Below are 6,373 nucleotides of genomic sequence, written 5' to 3' on the forward strand. Positions count from 1 at the left end.
TCTTTTTCATCTGATTCCCAAAGAGGCCATACCAGATAAGCTGTCCCTTTTAGGAAATATCAATTGCTTTAGATAGAGTATGATACATTGCTGAAGCAGGGGAATTTAAAAATGCAAATGAAACCACCTCTTTTGAAATGCTTATTAGATCTATTACCGAACTCAAAACAAATAACGAGCACACACACATATTTACACAGTTCTGGGCTTTTTTTTTTTTTTAGTATTATTATTAAAACAGTTAACCTACTAAAAGTTTATTTTATATGTACCATCAGCTAATCATCTTCATCAACTTTTCAGGGAAAAAATAAATTATTTGCTCTGAAAACACCTCTTATCAGGAACATATTATGTTCCAATATACACAGATCTCAAATCACTATGTCCTAGACCTGAACTTAATGTCATATGCCAATTAAATCTTCATTAAAAAGAATGTATTTCCTAATACTCTACTTTGTTTTTATCAGATATTATTTTCCAGATTTTGTGACATTTTAACAATGATTTACAGTATTATTATGACGTCTTGAATTAATTTGAATTGAAAATATGCCAAATTTCTCAACCTCATCACCAACAGATTTTTTTTTTAACCTTCTCATTTTGCCAGTAAATAGTTTGCTATTGTTTTGGAAATAAAGTACGTGGAGCATTTCTCCATTATTCTTTAAAATTTATGCTGGCTATTATAGAATGAAGATGCTCTCTGTGTGGCAGAACAGTCTGGAATTTGCCACTTTGTTGCATAAATTTACTACGTATTCTCATCCCTCTGTAAGGGAGCCCTTCTTTGCCAGCATTGAAGTATATCAATTACTATTTCTAAAACTACTGATGGTGACAAGGAATCTAGAGGAAGCATCCAAAACATAATATGTTGTATCTAATATAACATGAGCAAAGGTTACATCCTTTCTATTTCTGGATTGATTTGCCTAAATACCTTTAGCCTATCAGAATTGAAATATAGTGCCAAAAGTTGTCATTTTTATGTTACATAGTCAGTATCTTAAAAAGCCTATTTCCTACAGAATAACTGAACCAGGCATATTGTATCCAACCTGTACAAGATACAGATACTGCCCTAATGATAAAGTAAATTATTTTATCAGTTAAGATGATCTGGTTGCAAGAAATAGAAACTGCCTGGCTAACTTAAGTAGAAAAAAAAAAAAGAATGTGGGAAGAAGATAGAGTAACTCACGCAATAGAACAAAATATGGACCAGACTCAGGAAGGGCAAAGACTAGAGCAACTCCAGAGGAAAACAGAAGCAGGACCTACCTGATGAATGGTCAGTTCAGGGAGTTCTGCAGTGATAAGTAGAGCCAGCCATGTGGGCTCTCCGTATCACTCTTCTCATGAACGTAAACGCCTTCCAGGCCCCTGGCTTAGGTCAGGAGCCATCACGTCCCTACTGATAGTCCCATCAAAGCAAACCTGGGGTGCTGTTAAGAAGGAGGGTAGCTGATGAGAGGCAAAAATGATACATTTCCACTGAAATTAATTTTAAAACATGGACAAAATACCACTTAAAGCATGTTAATTATAGGAATCCCTCATTCGAGACACAAAGGCGAGCATCTCTTTAATTCTGGTCATGTAATTGAACACACACACACACACACATGCACCCAAAAGTATAAATAAAAATTATGATAAGGTACATAAGTTTGAATCATATTCAGCCTAATGATATAAGGGGAACCCAGCTACCCTCCTTCTTAACAGCACCCCAGGTTTGCTTTGATGGGACTATCAGTAGGGACGTGATGGCTCCTGACCTAAGCCAGGGGCCTGGAAGGCGTTTACGTTCATGAGAAGAGTGATACGGAGAGCCCACATGGCTGGCTCTACTTATCACTGCAGAACTCCCTGAACTGACCATTCATCAGGTAGGTCCTGCTTCTGTTTTCCTCTGGAGTTGCTCTAGTCTTTGCCCTTCCTGAGTCTGGTCCATATTTTGTTCTATTGCGTGAGTTACTCTATCTTCTTCCCACATTCTTTTTTTTTTTTTTTCTACTTAAGTTAGCCAGGCAGTTTCTATTTCTTGCAACCAGATCATCTTAACTGATAAAATAATTTACTTTATCATTAGGGCAGGATCTGTATCTTGTACAGGTTGGATACAATATGCCTGGTTCAGTTATTATCAGTTCGTCCAAAGTATTTAGGCATTATTCTAGATACAAAGGATACAGCTCTGAAAAAAACGTTTTCAATTCCTGCATCATGAAACTTATACTGTTAGTCAGAGAGAGACAAACAAGAGACAAAATAAATAAGTAAATTATGTAGCATCTTAGAAGGTGCTATGGAGAAAAATAAACAAGAGAAGGCTGATAGGGGATAGGGAGTACCAGGTCGAGCTCACAAATTTAAAGAGCGTGATAAGGGAAGGCCTCACTGAGGTGACAATGGAGCAAAGACCTGTAGGCAGAGAGGAAGTCAGTCAGGCAGGTACGTGGAGGAAAACCTTCCAGGAAGAAGGAGCAGTTAGGTGCAGGGCATTGAGGCAGGCGTATACCTGGGGTGGTCAAGGACCATAAAGAGGCCAGTGTGGCCGGAGCCCCTGAAGTGAGCAATGGGAGAGGGGTTGGAAGTGAGGTCGGAGGGTGGTCAGATCATGACAGGCCTTGTAGGCCACTGTGAAGCCTCTGATTTTTTCTCTAAGTGAGATGAGAAAACCACACCACAGAGAATTTTTTATATAAATTCAATTAATTGACATGTAGTGTATTATTAGCTTCAGAGGAAGAATCAGTGACTCATCAGTTGCATATAACACCCAGTGCTCCTTGCATCAAGTGCCCTCCTTAATGTCCATCCCCAGTTACCCCATCCCCCCACCACCCTCTCCTCCAGCAACCCTCAGTTTGTTTCCTAGAGTTAAGCATCTCTTATGGTTTGTCTCCCTCCCTGTTTTTGTTTTATTTTTCCTTCCCCTCCCCTATGTTCATCTGCTTTGTTTCTTAAATTTCACATATGAGTGAAATCATATGATATTTGTCTTTCTCTGACTGACTGATTTACTTCACTTAGCATAATATCCTCTAGTTCCATCCGTGTCATTGCAAATGGCAAGATTTCTTTTTTTTTTTTTGATGGCTGAGTAATGTTCCATTGCATATATCCACATCTTTTTAATCCATTCATCTGCCAATGGACATCTGGGTTCTTTCCATATTTTGACTATTGTGGACATTGCTGCTATAAACATTGGGGTGCATGTGCCCCTACAAATCTCTATGTTTGTATCCTTTGGATAAATACCTAATAGTGAGATTGCTGGGTTGTAGGGTAGCTCTATTTTCAACTTTTTGAGGAACCTCCATACTGTCTTCCAGAGTGGCTGCACCAGCTTGCATTCCCCTCAACAGCATAAGAGGGTTCCCCTTTCTCCACATCCTTGTCAACATCTGTTGTTTCCTGACTTGTTATAACCATTCTGACTGCACACCACAGAGAATTAATGCCCCACCTAAGAATCAGCCTTCTCTTGAATCATCTTTCTATTCCAAAATCTATTAAATATCAACACATTCTTCTCCCCCTGGCTCTCAAGGCCTAGCTGCAAATTTCTCAGATGACTAAAGATTTCTGCAACATGTAGGCATTGTCTAACTCCCAGAACATTTCTACTTAGCTGTATCAGTCAGTGTCCAACCAGGAGATAGAAACCACACAGTGATTTTAACAAGCAAAGTTTAACAGAAGATTCAATAATGGGGCATAAGCTAGTAAGAAGTAAAGAAAACTCTAAAGAATATAAGGAGCTGTTATTACCCCTGCGGCTGAGATCGAGTGCCCAAGGCAGAGCTTCCCTCCTCCCAGTGCTGAGATCCATAGCTTATTGGAGAGAGCACCATCATAGTTCACTGGGTAGTTGCTGAGTGCCGTTACTGATGGAACTTGCTGGAAATCCACCTGCAGGATTGCAAGAGAAAGCCATTGACAGAGAGGTACCATGCCTTGGAAGTGGCTGCAAAGCTGCACGAGGAGCTACCAGAGGAAACTGCTAAATGCTGGATGCTGTTGGATGCCATGTGCTGCAGGAGCCGAGCACTGGAGGAGCCATTCACTAGAGGAGCCTAATGCTGGAGAGACCACACACCGCAGGAGCCAAGTGGCAAAGAAAGCCATGCTTTGCACTGCCGGCCTTTGAGGTAGTAGTCACACACAGAGCAGGAGTTTGCCAAGAGAACACACTGGAACCAGCACAAAACAAGACAAAACTTTCTGCTCCAGTATCCTTCCAGCACCCTCTACTGACAAAGCTAACATCATGCCAGCTGGCAAAGGAGTATTTCAAGGGCCCAACTCTATTTTCATGGAGCAGGCAATAACAGATGGACTTGAAGCTGAGAGGCAATAAACCGACAACCGGCACACCAGCTTTTCTTATTTGGATGCAATATTCACAGCATAAACTGTTGATGAACTGCAGTATTACACTTTTCGAAGTGTTGCTACTCTCTAATGCAAGATACACTCCTAGCCCCCCACACACACAAATCCAAAACCATGCCTAAGTGTGAAGCTCCACGTTCTGAAAAATAAAATACAGTTTAATCATTCTGAAAATACTACACTTGGAAAATGCCTGAATATCTATGTAGGGCACTGGAGAGTCTCCTTGTTAAACAATGCCCAGTGTAGGCCTGGGTGCATGCTGTTCTATATAAGCAAAATTTAGTTGATTTTATTCCACTTTAAATGCTTGCCTCTTAGTATTTGACTTTGCTTTTCCTTCCTGAGATAAGCACACAATTGTTGTCTTCTTCTACTTGGATGTCTTATGAATCAATGGCCCAGAGATCATGATGGAAAGAGCATGGGCTCTCTGTCAGGCAGACCTGGTCTTAAGTTCTAACTCTACCACTTTTGGGTATGTGGCTTTCAGCAGATCACTTAACCTCTATGAACTTCAGTTTCCTCATCTCTAGTTGGAACAATAGCACCCACTTTGCTATCTGAAGGGTTTGAAAGGGTTTGAAAAGACTATCTGGAGCACCTGGTAGGCTACTTGCCCCAGAGAAGTACTTTTTTTTTTTTTTTTTGAGAAGTACCTATTTTAAAAGATGGCCTGGATCTGTGAATTTCACTGCTCTTTTATTCCTCTGTTAGGAATTTTATTCAACTTCCCATGGTGAAAATTGTAAGCATGCCAAGTTAATTCAAACTTTCATTCCAAAGACAGCCTCAGAAGCATAAAATAAAATTTTGTAAAATGTTCCACTAATTACCATAGAACTTCTAAATAATATTCCAGTGTTGTTGGGGAAAAAACATTAATTGGCACAGACATCAAAGGTTAATAGAGATTCTCAGAAACACTGGCTGTCCCCCTTGCTGCCTCTTCCTGACTTTTATCATTCTTTATAATGAGAGACCATTTTTTTAACGTATTATTTTCTTTTCACTTAAAAGTGCTTTGCTATAATAATTCTATTCTCAGCTTCAAAAGTTCAAATAACTATTTATAGGAAAACAAAGCACAGCTTTACGCAGACTACGGCTGTGGATGACAGCTCACCGAACAGAAGGAGATGCTCACTGAAGGACTGTGAGGACAAAACTCCAACATGAGATCTGTGCGCTTCCGTTAGAAACACCAGAACGACCTCACACTCAAGGTTCCCATCACAATAAACAAATTTCTAGAACTTTCATGTAGTTTAATTCCAATTTCCAAAAACTGCTATGTATCTTCTAGACCATATGTTCCTTTGGTTTATTTCATATCACTAATGTTTTTCATATTCAAATTACACCTGATGCCAAATATTTTCTTCTACTTTTTAAAGCATATGTAGCCAGAGAGGAAAGTAGCTCTTCCTTGGCAAGAGGCTTCTGAAGTTTCCCTGTAAACCAACTGAATTCTCAACACAAGATCAGACAAATAGGAATATAATAGAACCCAGGTGTTAGACTAATTACTAATTTAACCATAAATGAAGAAAGGGGAAATATTAATCCTTGATGTAAGTTGTTGTGTTAATACAGAATCCATCATAATGAAGGAATGACCTCACTTGGCTCTGAGGTTAACTGTATGAACGGTGCTGATTGACCGAATGTTAATAAGTTGTGTGTGTGGCAGCAGGTAAGCAGGAGACAGCAGAAGGAAGCTATTGTGGTAGCTACGTAATTACAATGGAAGTCGTGTTTTGGGTAATGAACACAATTCACATCACATCTTCTCGGTCACAACACAATTCTCCAGCTCTGCTTATAGTAATCTGTGGGATATTTGACAGCAAGATGACATTTTGACTTTGGAACAAATTTTTCTCATAGAAAGCACAATTACCCACTGATATTGTGATATGCAATTAGACACAGTCATGCCGGGCAACTCAGATTT

This window comes from Ursus americanus, chromosome 17 (assembly GCF_024610735.1).
Source record: "Ursus americanus isolate L20-20 chromosome 17, mUrsAme1.1.p, whole genome shotgun sequence".
NCBI classification, from domain to species: Eukaryota; Metazoa; Chordata; class Mammalia; order Carnivora; family Ursidae; genus Ursus; species Ursus americanus.